This window comes from Martes martes, assembly GCF_963455335.1.
Source record: "Martes martes genome assembly, chromosome: 16".
Classification (NCBI taxonomy): domain Eukaryota; kingdom Metazoa; phylum Chordata; class Mammalia; order Carnivora; family Mustelidae; genus Martes; species Martes martes.
Window position 1 is genome coordinate 21539919 of NC_137904.1, and position 14526 is coordinate 21554444.

A 14526-nucleotide genomic window follows, 5' to 3' on the forward strand; every position below is an offset into this window, starting at 1 on the left:
ACAGCAAAACCATTTCATTACAGTCAGGTGGTCCCAAATTATAGGCTGACAATTTCGAACTTCTGCTTACAAATCTGTTCTTTATGATTTGAAATAACGTGTAGGTGGTGAGCACGTTTGCCACTGTTGGCCCCCAAAGTCTAATTAACACACAAAGGTCTCGGAAAATTGCACTGCACTTCCGAAGCTTTTCTGAGCGGCACCCTATTGTGCAAAATCCCCAAGAAAATTGCATTTATCAGAGATCTGAGCAATCAGACATTGAGGCCTTCCACCCTCACATATAAAGTTAATATACCACCAGATCAATGACACTGTGGAGAAGGTAGGTTTCCATGGTTTTTAATTCTAGTATCCTTTACACGATGTTACTGATTTCATGATTTTGTACCTGAACAATGGCCCACGCTGTGATGGCTTGTTCCGTCCTTTGGCACAGACATCAAGTCTGGTGATGTACATTTGGTTTCATTTTGGGGTTCCTATTTTTGGTTGCCATGGCTGGCTGTTTACCAGGATATGCTCATGAGATGAGCACCCCATAACAGTCTCAACCCTTAAGACTCAAACAGACTGTGTAAGGAGTAGATATTCCATGTATGTCTTTGTAGTTTGCTTTTAGAGAGAGGGAGCACTCCCACACGGCCTCAGACAAGGAAAGACATCAAAGCCTTTGCTGGACCTCTCAGGTCTGTCGGTACATACATTTTTCTTGCTGCTTTCACTCTGTATCCTCTGTAAAACAATCTTAGCCATGAGTATAAATGCTATGGAGTCTTATAAATCCTTCTAACAAATCACTTAACAAAATAGTGGTGAAACAACTGAGCCATTTCTCACACTGATTTTCACATTTTGAGACCCACCCTCTGATAGAGACCCGTAAACAGCTGTGGCTACTGCTTGGTCTCAGTAAGAAGGGAATGCAGAGGTTTGTTTTGGTTTGTTTTGTTTTAGTGCAGGTTCAGGGTGGAGCCTGAGATCCTGCATTTCCTTTGTTCTTCTCCTTTCTTTTTAAAGTAAGCCCCATACCCAACATGGGGCTTGAACTCTCGTGACCCTGACATTAAAAGTCACATGCTCCACTGGCCTCGCCAGCCAGGTGCCCTAGGAACTTAGAGGCTTTGAGGAAAATACTTTGATCTGAAGCTCCAAGGAACCATTCTTCTTTATGAATGTAAGTCAGATATTTGCATCCATCAGGACGAGCTAGTAACGCTGCCCTGACAAAGAGCACCAGACATTTCAGGGGCTTAAAATGACAATGGTTTGGGATGCCTGGGTGGCTCACTGGGTTAAAGCCTCTGCCTTCGGCTCAGGTCATCGTCCCAGAGTTCTGGGATCGAGCCCCGCATCGGGCTCTCTGCTCAGCGGGGAGCCTGCTTCCTCCTCTCTCTCTGCCTGCCTCTCTGCCTACTTGTGATCTCTGTCAAATAAATAAATAATTAAAAAAAATTAAAATAAAATAAAATGACAACAGTTCATTTTTCACTCTAGTACCTGTCCACCGAGGATTGACTAGGAGCTCTGCTCTGCTCTGCCCTCCCTCTTGGGGCCAGGCTGACTGAACAGACACCAGCAGCAAAGGGAAAAGAGGTCTCATACCAGCATTAACTGCTCTGGGGCAGAAGCTGCCCACATCACTTCCATTCAAACTCACTGTTTAGAACTAGGCAACGGTCTCTACCCAAGTTCAAGGCAACCAGAAATGTAATCCTACCTACCATGCTCCTGGAAAGCAAGGGGGAATCCAAATATTTAGTTTACAGTTCTAACAACTAGCACAGGTCTCTGTTAGTTGGCGAGATTTGAAGTATTATCCTTTTTCTGTATTGTCCACCTTCAGGAAACAACACCCTCCTATTAGGAAAAGGGGCACAAACATGGCAGATTCTGAACTGGTGGGCAGGAGACAGGGTAGTAAACTAGAAAGGCATGTGTCAACATCTCCTGGAGGCATATGAAGTTTGAAAATGGCTTCAGGAAGGGATGCCTGGGTAGCTCACTTGGTTAAGTGTCTACCTTTGCATAGGGTCGTGATCCCAAGGTCCTGGGATCGAGTCCCACATTGGGCTCCTTGCTCAGCACAGAGCCTGCTTCTCCCTCTGCCTGCTGTTCCCTCTGCTTGTGCTTGCTCTCTCTGACAAATAAAATCTTTTTAAAAAATTTTAAAAAAGAAAATGGTTTCAGGAAGAAAAAAACCACAGCCCTTGAGGATAATGGCTCTAGAATAGGTCTTATCAATAGGTCTTACTGGCCCCCAAAAAAGAGAAGGGGGAGGAAGAGATGAAGATAAAAGCAAAGAAAGGGTACCTGGGTGGCTCAGTCAGATAAGCATCTGCCTTCAGCTCAGGTCACGATCCCAGGGTCCTGGGATGGAGTCCCACGTTGGGCTCCCTGCTCCACCAGGAGTCTGCTTCTCTCTCTGCCCCTTCCCCCACTCACTCTCTCTCTCTCTCTAATAAATTAAATCTTTAAAATAAACAAAGAAACAAAACCCCAAATACAATGCACCAGCATTGTGCTGGGGCAGGGAGACTAGAATTTTAAAAAGTAGTCCTTTTCTTCTTCTTCTTTTTTAAGATTTTATTTATTTATTTGACAGAGATCACAAGTTGGCACAGAGGCAGGCAGAGAGAGAGGGAAGCAGGCTCCCCACCAAGCAGTGAGCCCAATGAGGGGCCTGATGCGGGGCCCGATCCTAGGACCCTGAGACCATGACCCGACCCAAAGACAGAGGCTTAACCCACTGAGCCACCCAGGTGCCCCAAAAGTAGTCCTTTTCTAACACCCCTACACTTTCAGGGTTTAGAATCCAGTGGGGGAAGACAGAGAGGCAAACCTTTTTAAACCATATTATAATTGCTCAAATGAGTAAATGTACAAAGTACAAGGAATAACTATGTGACTAACACTAGGCTGGTTTTCCAAAAGCCAATCACAGCCTCCTTCTCTCCTTAATCATCTTTACAACAGAGGCAGAAGAGCTGAAATCCTGCTCCCCCAGCCCTTCTTGCAGCTATAATGATGGCCATGTAATGCTGGCCAATAGCATGAAAGCAGCAGTTGTTAGGTAGGACTTGGGGGGAAAGCTTTTTAAAGCGACAGCCAGTGCGATTGCTACAGTCCTTTGCACCTTACTCCCTTTCTGAAACACAAGCACATATCTGGTGATGCAGCAGATTTTTTTTTTTTAACCCTGAGGCAACAAGCAGGAGGACAAACACATTTCTGCAACATGATGGGGAAAGTCTGGGCCCCTGACCACACTGCTCAGCCATCCCAGAAAGCCTGCCTCTGGAGTTCTCACGACTGGAGGAAAACAAATCACTACCTGGTCAAGTCATTGTGTGTTTCTATTGCCATTAACAAATTATCACAAGTTTTGTGACTTAAAACAATACCTATGTATTGTCTATAGGGGAGAAATCCGACAGGGTCGGACACTGGGCTAAAATCAAGCTGCTGGCAGGGCTGGGTTCCTCTCCAGGGCTCTAGAAGATAACTAGTTCCCTGGCATTTCCCAGCTTCTAGAGGCTGCTCATACTGCTTGGCTCAAGGCCCCCTTCCTTCCTCTTCAAAGCTGGCAACAGTGAGTTGAGTCCTTTGCATATTGCATCATTCTGACCTCTTCTACCTCCTTCTTCCATTTTTTTTTAAGATTTTATTTATTTATTTAACAGACAAGAGATCACAAGTAGGCAGAGAGGCAGGCAGAGAGAGAGGGAAGTAGGCTTCCTGCTGAGCAGAGAGCCTGATGCTGGGCTTGATCCCAAGACCCTGAGACCATGACCTGAGCTGAAGGCAGAGGCTTAACCCACCGAGCCACCCAGGTACCCCTCTTTCTTCCATTTTTGAGACCTTCATTACTACTTTGGGCCCACCTGGATAATCCAGAATAATTTCCCCATGTCAAGGTCTTTTTTTTTTTTTTTTTTGAGAGAGAGACAGAGTGTGCCTGAGTGGTGGGAGGGGTAGAGGGAGAGAGAGAATCTCAAGCAGACTCCATGCTGAGTGTGGAGCCAGACGTGGGGCTCAATCTCATGACCCTGAGATCATGACCTGAGCTAAAATCAAGAGTGGAACGTTTAACCAACTGAGCCATGCTGGGGTTTCTCAAGGTCCTTAATTTGATCACATCTGCCAAATTCCTTTTGCCCTGTAAGGTAACACAGGTTTTGGGCATTGGGACCTGAACATTATTTGAGGGGCCATTCTTCTGCATACCACAGTCACTACAGCTGTTTTGTCTTATCTGCAGCCAAGTGTACTCCTAACTGACCAGCTCTCGGATCTACTGGGGAAAGCAGGGGAGGCTTTACAGATCAAGTAGCCTCCTGGCTGAGACCTGAGAGTGAATAGTCATTTGTCATACGGGCAAATACGGAAAGGGCTTTCCAGGGAAAGGGTGTAGCCCATACAGGGAAACAAGTATGCAAGGTATGTTTACAAACTACAAGCAGTTCCAAATCGCTAGAGCTCGTAAAGTGTCTGCCTGTATGGGGTTGGGGAGGGCGGAGAGGAGGGTGGACTGGATCACAAATGGCTTGGTACATTTGCATCTAAGAAGCTGTGACTTTACTTTGTAGGTGACAAAGTCATTGAAGAATGCAAGCAGGGGGTGCACAATTAGAGTTAGGGGTGAAAGCAAGCCGGTTGGCTTTCATGTGGAAGACAGTCAGGGCTGGAGGCAGAACTATCCATGCACTGGTTTCTGTCAGGGGCAATGTAGATATTCATGAACATTGTTTGAGCACCTCCTGTATGTGCTGTGACATTCTGGGGTTACCAAGGTGAATAAGACACGGGTCAGAGCAAGAGTGCCTCTCACCCTGCCACCCACAACCCTAGGGCAGAACTGGCAGGTCTCATGGAACTCAAGTTGGGGGTTTTCTGCCCCCCTGCGCCAAGTCCAGGAAACACAGACAACGTGGGGTGCGGCCCAGGGGAACTCAAATGGGCACCAGAACCATCGGCAATGACGGGACAGCAACTGAAAAGTCAGATGGCCCTTTCCTGCGCCTATCTCACCCAAACGCGTCCTGATATTCCCCCCAAATCAGGCCTAGTTATTTTATTTTATTTTTAAAGATTTTATTTATTTGAGAGAGAGAGAGAGAGAGCAGGAGAAGTGGAGGGTCAGAGGGAGAAGCAGACTCCCTGCTGAGCAGGGAGCCCCATGTAGGACTTGATCCTGGGACTCCAGGATCATGACCTGAGCTGAAGGCAGTCGCTCAACCAACTGAGCCAGCCAGGCGCCTGGGCCTAGTTATTTTAAATCACTGCATGTGGTGAGTGAGAAGAGGAACTGGTGTGGTCACAGGAGAAGCCTAGGACTCAGACACCATCACACGCCACCCCCCCCCAGCCGCCTGATGGAAACAGTCTGACATTAGAGACAACAGATGGTCGCACAACTTTGTGAATACACTAAAAACTCATGACTGTACACTTTAAAAGGGTGTTTTATCCGATGTGAATTATCTCCTTATAAGAAGAATTAATTTTTTAAGCGGGAGAAAAAAATAACCCCACCCCTGAGCTCAAAGGGAACCTGGGCTTGTGAGGTCACTGGTCAGAGCCTCCTCCACTGCCAAATGAGAGGAGTAGTAAAGAACAGTAGACTGGGGGCGCCTGGGTGGCTCAGTGGGTTAAGGCCTCTGCCTTCCGCTTGAGTCGTGATCCCAGGGTCCTGGGATCCGGCCCCACATCGGGCTCTCTGCTCGGCGGGGAGCCTGCTTCCCTTCCTCTCTCTGCCTGCCTCTCTGCCTACTTGTGGTCTCTGTCTGTCACATAAATTAAGAAAAAAAAAAAAAAAGAACAGTAGACTGTTCTGAGTTTTCTATGTGATCCTGCAGGTTAAACACTTAACAGAGTGCCTCGCAGGCAGCAGTTGCTAAACATATTCACGTTCGTCTCCTCCGAAGTGCCAATGAAAGTTTTAAAACAATCATTTCTCAGCAGCCCCAAGATGTGACATAAGCTCTAGGCAAGCTCTCTTCAGACGGTCTCGGCTCCGGCAGAGAGCAAGGCTCCGACGGGAAGACAGCCACAGGCACGGATGCCCACGCTCTCCGCAGCGCCCGCAGGCTGGGTCTGCAGCTGTGCAGCGCAGAGATGAGAGCAAGACTCGCACGGCGCAAATACAGCTACGCGGAGTGGTGGTAGAGGAAGGGGGCGCAGAGATTTGTGCTCGTAATTCTAGTTTGATATACAAACTCCTCGGGTTTCCAAAATAGCCACGCCTGCCCCAACCCCTGGACAAGTCCACGTGACTACAACGCGGCCCTGATGTTTAGTGATGACCCGTGCCCCACGCTGCTCCTCATTCTGGCTCTTCCAAACCACAGTGATACGGAAACAGACCTTACACAGATGGAATTTTCCAGCCCAGGACCCAGGCAGGAGATTTATGTTTTCCCCGAACTTCCCATTTGTGAGATTCCAAAATCAACCAGGGACTTATCGAGGGCCTGGCCCGGGCCAGCCCTGTGAAGGGTACGGCGGGGGAGAAAGAGGCATAAGCCAGGGTCCTGCTCTCAAGCAGCCGAGCTAACCTCTGAGCTGGAAAGCAACACTTCATGGCAAACATATAAAAGCCTTTGTGCCTTGCACAGAGCAGTGGTTCAGTCATCATTTGTTCGTTGGGTCAATGAATTAATAGAGGGCACAATAATAAGACAATTGTGTGAGTGTGGGGCTCACTCTAAGAACCACAAGATGGGTTGGAGTAGTTGTTAAAGGCTTGTGCCAGAGGCTGCTAGCTGCCTACTCAATATCAATTCTTCCATTTTTCCTTGTAACAGAGCCCCTATTTTATTTGAGGTGGCCATATGCCCAGATAAAATACTGCATTTCCCAGCTTCCCTTGTAGCTAGAGGTGGCTCATGAGATCTAAACAGAAATTGTTAGGAGAGGCTACCAAGGAAGTGCCTTAAAAGGCAGACCAACAGATGCCACTCACTCATGTGTCCTTCCTCCCTTTCTTTTAATTCTCATCTGAAACATGAGTGTGATGGCTGGATTTACAGCAGCTATTTTGGACCATGAGACAACCTTGAGAGAGAAAAGCATGAAGACAAAAGAAGCCCAAATTCCTGACTGCTTGCTTCTGGCATTCTTCTACTTGAAAGGGAGATAAACCTCTATCTTGCTTAAACTATTTTGGGGGGTTTTGTCATAGGCAGCAAACCCCTGTCTTAACTAACACAAGTTTCCACGGAAAAGCTGGGCTTTAAAGGAAGGGTTGGTTGGCTTTGTGACTGGGTGGGTAGGGATGGAAGGGCATCTCAAGTGCCAGAACGAGCAAAGGAAAAGACACTGGCAGGAATGAGCATTGGCTGAAAGCAAGTGGGTAGAGAGTAGGAAATAAAGAGAAGCCAGATGACAGTGTTGTAGATATCAGGGGAAACAAGGATTGATTGGGGAAGAACCAGGGACCACAAAGGAACAAGAAAGCTTGGGGTGTCTGGGGAGCTCAGTCGCATGGGCATCCAACTCTTGGTTCCAGCTCAGGTCATGATTTTGGGGTCGTGAGATTGAGCCCTGTGGCATGGCGGGCTCTGTGCTCATCGAGGAGTCTGCTTCTCTCCCTTTCCCTCTCTGCCCCACCCCTCACGCACGCTCTCCCTCTTTCTCTCCAAAATAAATAGATAAATCTTTAAAAAAGGAAGAAGAAAGCTTGTTTCCCTCCAAAGGAGCAAAACACCTGTGGACCTGGAGGGAGTAAGAGAGGAGAGAAAGAGGCAGAAGAGGCTGGGGGAACTTCATCACATGAAGAGACAGGAGCATGAGCTGTGGCTTGGACTTGGAACAATACCACCACCAAACTTTATTAAATGTGTATGTGCCTGGCCCTGGGCTATGCACTCTCCACACACTTATCTCATTTATGCTTCATGACACGTCTACGACATAGTCCTATCATCACCCACATCTGGCAGACAAGGAGCCTGGGGCTTAGTCTGTGACTTAGCCAGTGTAAGCCTTACCATCCTGTAAGCTGGCTCCCATCCGCTCCATTTTTCAGATGAGGAGTGTGTTTGTACCATTATTCCAAAGCCAGGAAAATATGTCAAGATCCTGATTTTCTTTCTCTTTTTTTTTAAAAGAGATTTTATTTATTTACTTGACAGCGAGAGACACAGCAAGAGAGAGAGAAACCAAGCAGAGGGAGTGGAAGAGGGAGAAGCAGGCTTCCCGATGAGGAGGGAGCCTGATGCAGGGCTCGATCCCAGGACCCCAGGATCATGACCTGAGCTGAAGGCAGACACTTGATGACTGAGCCACCCAGGATCCTGATTTTCAAACATAAAGATCCAGAACCAAGTATAGAGTCAATTGCTTTGTGAATGCTCTCTTAACCAGAAGAAAAACAAACAGACAAGGAAAAGAAAAGTTTGGAGTCTTGGCTGTGTTTCCTACATGTCGAGGAGGAAGGACTTGTTAAACAAACCCACCCCTACGCCCTGGCTGGCTGGTCGAGCGCCCCTGAGGTGCAGATAGTGCTGAGATGGCGGGGGTGAAGGGTGGACGGAAGCAAGCATTAAGAAACCAAGCAGGCAGTGATGCAATGTCAGCTCTAGTGACAAATGAATCACAGCCAACCAGCGGCTCATGTGTCTCAGAGAGTGTTTTAATATCTCTCCACACCACGGAATGGAAAAAAAAATTACTCCATCACAGCTAAGGCTGAAAACTCAATACTTTGAATTAAGTTAGTCAGATACATCCACTGAACATGAGGAATTCTTCCTGGAGCTAAAATCTCATTAGTTGCTCACAAGAAAGGTGGGGGGAAACCCATCAGGTTACAAATGATTTAGGTAACATGAGTACCTAATAGGAAGTGCATTTCCCATGAAGATTAAAAATAAAAAAATCTCGTTTGGCAGCCTGGCAGACTCTGATGGCAGGGCCTCCCCAGTACGGAAATCTAGAATTCTACAGCTGGCCCAGGACAGCACTAAATGCTGGAAGGTAAAGCTGATTCTAGCACAAGCTGTTTGACTCTGGGTACATGTCTTTACCTCTCTTGGCCTCAGCACTTTACCTATAAAATGGCACTAGTAATTCCCCCCCCCAACACCCCGAGATGGCTCGGAGGCTAAAGGAGGGGGCCTACTGCTCCTGTCACCATGACTTTGACAGAACTTATGTCTTTAGAGTTCTCTGCCTCAAATTCTAGGAAAGAAAAGACCACAAGACAATGGAAAGAGCCATGTCCTGGTGCATGGGCCCAGCCTTGAGGGTCACAAGCGTGTGACCTTGAGGTTACTTTTAGGTCTCCAGGGCTCCATCTGAAGAGGGCCAGGAGTAGACCTACTCTAGGATCTCTTCCTCTTCTAGACTCCTGAATGTCACTAACATTCAGAGGGACAATCCTTAGGGAAGCTGTTTCTTTATCTAAAAACATACGGTTTCTACCCCAGGAGCCAAAGAGTTAGTGAGAACCATAAAGGCAGGTCATGGGGTTTTGCACTCTCGGGCCTTAACACAGACCTGGCATGAAGTAAGACCTTGATAAATTCTTGTTGAATGGAACCGATGAATGATGAACAAATGAATGGGTTTCAAGGGCCAGCCAAAACGGAGACCACTTGCCCTCCACCGAGCAGAGTTTAAAGCAAGAAGAAAATGCTGCCAATTTAAAATACTAAGGATAATTCCTTTGTCATCTGAACTACAACCAGAATATCAGATGAATAGTTTGCCAGTCAAAGGGATGCCTGATGCAGAAAAGCCAACTTTGCGCTTTGCCAGAAGAGTGTACTTTGGGGCACAAGGAGTACAGATGTGGCACAGGAGAGTCCACAGGCTCCAGAAAGGATGCAGAAGCCCTGAGAAGGAAATGTCACCCAACCTCTATGGCAGGAGCGGCACAGAAGCATGTCACCATGAAAGGAAAAATACCAGGCCTCCACATGTTGGCATGCAGTTGTGTCTGCCCAAGAGTGCCCCGCTGAAAAGGGGAGCTCTAAAATCCAGCAGGTGGTCTGCTCCCCTGTGAGACCAAGTCCACCCAGGAGCCCCACAGGTGGGCAGCAGCTCTGATGGCTGCAGCAGATGGACTGGGGTCTTCTGGGGACATCAGCAACTAAGAAAATAATAATAACGCACACAGGGTGCCTGGGTGGCTCAGTAGTTTAAGTGTCTGCATTCAGCTCAGGTCATGATCCCGGGATCCTGGGATCCAGCCCCACATCAGGCTCCCTGCTCAGTGGAGAGCCTGCTTCTCCCTCTCCCTCTGCTGCTCCCCCTGCTTGTGCTCTCTCTCTCTCTCTCTTGCTCTCTCTTTGTCAAATAAATAAAATCTTTAAAAAGAAAGATAAAAAAAAAAAAAAAGAAGAAGAACGGGCATTCTAACTTATACTCAGGTTTGGCTACTATGTGTAGAAAAAGATCCAAATGTGTCTTTGTATGGGAATCTACCTCTCATAAGAGAAAATGGTCCTTTTCCAAGGAGGGGGGCATCTCTGCCCCTCGGCCTTTTTATGTGGCTCTCCCATGGCTCTCTCTCTCCTTAAGACCTCAAGAGTGAATGGCCCAATAAAACCCAACCTTCAGTTGAGGATCTCTGAATACAAATAATGGGCATGATTGCTGGGGAAGAAGGAGAAACATGAGGGCCAAGCCAGCAAGAGAGCCTCATGAGCCAAGCCTCGGTCCTGGGTCCTGCCCTGTTCCCGGGTTTCTAGAAAGAGCCATAGCAAAGCTGGGGAAAAAAAAAAAAAAAACCCAAAACACATGCATCATAGAAAACCAAACTATCTGTGATTCAGAATGGTCTGGGAATGAGAATCTTTGAAGCTTCAACTCAAAGAAAATGACCTGTAGTCACAGTTAAATATTGTGGGTGCCTACTTTGTGTTAAGAGTCCTTTAGAAACAAAATCCCTTATTATTATTATATTATTATAATATAATATATATATTATATATATATAATATAATATAATATAATATAATATAATATTATAATATTATAATATTATATATTAATTATATATATAATATATAATGATATATTATTATTATAACTTATTATTCATATCAACGATTTGATGTAAGCAGTGTTTATTAGTCTCATTTTACAGATGAAGAAACTGATACAGAAAATTCAAATAACTTCTCCCAAGTTCACACAAGCAGTCTGGCTTCAAAGCCCATAGTCTTTATCAGCATTTTCAAACCTTTATCTCTGATCCAAAGCAAGAAATACATTCTACATCAGGACGCAACATACACTCACACATTTATACATAATTGAAACAAAGTTTGAAAACAGAAAATACCATTACCATGGGCAATTCACTGCCATGTTTCCTCTTCTATTCCGTCCTATTAAAAAATATATCACTTGGGCGCCTGGGTGGCTCGGTCGGTTAAGCATTTGCCTTTGGCTCAGGTCATGATCCCAGGGTCCTCAGTTTGAGTCCCGAATTGGGCTCCCTGCTCAGCAGGGAATCTGCTTCTCCCTCTGCCCCCCTACCCTGTGAGCTCTCTCTCTCTCTCTCTGTCAAAAATAAATAAAATCTTAAAAAAATATGTATCGTTCAACAACTATTTATGAAATACCTACTATGTGTTAGACACTGTTCTAGGCTTTGTGGCTATGTCATAGGATAAAAAGTTAAAAATCCTTGCCCTCTTGGACCTTGTATTTACTGGAAAGAGAGTGAATAAGATCAACATGCAAAATCATAGTAACTGAAGCAGTAATCTGGTCAGTGCTAAGGAGAAAATAAAGCAGGGATAGCCAAGAGTGAGAGGAAAGCCTCTCAGTGCTTTCATTCCTCCCCTACACTGATTTCAGTGGGCTGTCACCCACCAGGTGAAAACCCCTGCCCTTAATCCATCCACCCTGGGGACTCTATGTATGCCTGACAGCTCTTTCTCCTAGACCATGTGCACATGTACACATTATGGGATTGTGTGCATGCAGTCACTTCCTCACAGGCGAGGTTTTGGAGACAGGGCCCCAACAAACAGCTGTCCAGGGATTCCATCCACAAGCCTGACCTGCAGAGGGGGTCCTGGAGTGAGGCCTAGAATATCAGCCCAAGCACACTAGGCAAAGCCAGCAAGTGCCAGACACGTGACTGGGCCAGAGTCTTTAATCCAGAGGAATGAGAATCTTTTTATCATTGGTCCACCCAGAGCAGGCACCTTTTTGAAATTCGTTAGGCCAGAGGGAATGCTAACTCCTAATCTGCATCAAGATGATCTTTGTGCTAGATCGCCCTTAGGGAGAGAAGAGACAGCAAACAGAAATAAAAATAACTTCCTGGGGAAAATGCAGTGCATGGGGCATACCTGAAGGGGTGATTGATGTGGGTCTCCGGGAACATGGGATTGGAGCCAGCTCTGAAGCAGCTCTGGGCCACTTGGGTAGCTGCCATTCGGTATCTGGAACTTGGCACTAGAGTGAAATCTTCAGACTCTTCCCTTAAGTTAAAGGGGCACATAAAAATGTTACTAGCATGGGCAGCAAAAGCATTACCTATGGGAAAAGCAGCCAATCTCTGCTAATGAATAAGTGTAATTGATCACAACAGATGACTTGATGGACCTTCCAAATGTGCTTTTAGCAAAGTGGACAGTTTTTCATTCAAATGCAAACTCACCCAGATAAGATCTAATAATGGAGATTTTGGAACAATCCCAGAATCAGTGATTTCTTTTTTTTTTTCTCCTTCACTGAGCAGGAAGGCATCTTAAGTTCCTGATCACGATTTGACCCAACCAGACATCAGTTTAAGCTTTCCCTATGACTGAAGAGATCCTGAGGGTTCCAGGGGCAGCAAAGGAGCAGTCCCAGGCCATCCTCACGTTCCTATCTGTCCTTTCTTCCTCAGCCCCACTCCCACTCCCACTCCCTGACCTATGAGGAGTTGGGTGGTGGGGAGACATTCAGTACAATGCAGTCATCCATTTATTCAAGAAATATTTAGTGAGCACTTACCTTGTGCAAGGCACCATACTGACTGCCACAAGGGGATTCAAAGATGGCTAGGACCGGGTCCTGTCCTCAAAACAGAGGGCAGATGTCCAGGGAAACAACAAATGACAGAAGCCCCGTGTAGGATCTCAACTCACTTCAACATGCACTTAATCTTTCGGAACTTCAGCTTTCTCCTTTGTCAAGCTAAGACACTGTATTAGACATGATCTCTGGGCACCAGGCCAGCTTGAAAACTATGATTCAATGCCCTCCTCTTTCCACTCAGGCTCCTGGAAGCTGAGAGATCAGGTGCAGCCTTCTAGGAAGGGGGCAGCTAGCAAAGGGAGGGGGCAGCGAGGATTATGGACCTTTCCCTGAGTGAGAGGGTGTTGCCATTTGGCCAGAACACAAGACACAGGCTCTCAGAAGATAAGAGATAAGTTGGGAAAACTACGTGCAAGATTTAAACTTTCACATCAAGGAATCTGGGGGGAAATGGGAAGCCACTGTAGTTTGTGTAGAGAAAGGTACTATCCCGTGGTGCAAAGGAATCTGACCGACCTGTGGAAGAGGAGCTGGAGGGAGGGCAGGCGGTGATGTTATTACCACAGAGCATAAGGGCGGGGGCCTGAAATGAAAGAGTCCTCCCAGGGTCTAGCCAGGCACACCATTCCCTCACCCCTGGCATCCCCATACTGCTTATTTTCATAAACTCGCCTGAGGCGAAATCATGTTGCACAATCTTTTTTTTTTCCCCCCCAATTCTACAAGTGGTTTCAAGGTAAACAGATGAATTTCATCTCCTTTCTTCCCAAGCGCCCGAGGTTAAACGGGACCAACAAGGGGAGTCAGGGAAAGGTGCGGGAAGGGGCCAGGAGCCCCCGGGATGCGCGAGGGGTGCGCCTACCTGCAGAGAAGCCGTCCTCGTGGTCCGAGCTATTGCGGCTGCAGTCACTGCCCCTCTCGGGAGAGCTGTGGCTGGGCGAGTCCCGCTCCGGCACCCGCAGGAACCTCTTGCGCCGCCACGGGGGGAGGTGCTCGCGAGCCCCACGCCGGGGATGCTCCTCCGCCGCCAGGGGCGAGCTCCGCCCGTCCTTGGCCTCCGCCTCCAGCTGCTCTAGGTCGCGGCTCCGGCGCTGCTGCCGCCGGCCCCCGGGGATCAGGTGCATCCAGCGATGGGGGCTGCCCGCCCGCGCCGGCTTTTCGGCCTCATCGCGGGCTCCGAGCCGTAAGGGGCCCACGAGCAAGTGGCTGAGAACGAATTTCTCGTTCAAATCCACCATCTCGAAGTCGTGGTCACTGCTGTTGCCCCTATCCTCTGCGACCGAGGCGTCCGGCTCGCCCTCCTCCGAGCCCCGCCCCGCGCGGGTCCCGGAGGGCAGCTCCTCTCCCTGGGCGCTGGGGACTGTGTCATCATGGCCGGGGGGCGCGTGGTCCTCCTGGGACCTGAAGAGGAGGCGAGGCTGCACCAGCTGCTGGTGGATGGCGGCGGTCAGGCTGCGCACCGCGCCCCCGGCCCCCGCCGGCCCGGGCCAGGCGGGAAGGTCCGGGCACGCGTAGGGAGGAGCCTCGGCCTTCGCGGCC

General features: G+C 47.9%; 1 protein-coding gene across 1 annotated transcript in view; it reads right to left on the minus strand.

The window, feature by feature from the left end:
• The window catches only part of ABR (ABR activator of RhoGEF and GTPase), a gene marked incomplete at its 5' end in the record, with an annotated part of 172163 nt that extends 158088 nt beyond the window's left edge, over positions 1-14075 (minus strand). The window contains one exon of the mRNA XM_080826219.1: positions 13850-14075. The remainder of the gene's footprint in view (positions 1-13849) is intronic.
• Positions 14076-14526: the final 451 nt, after the last annotated feature.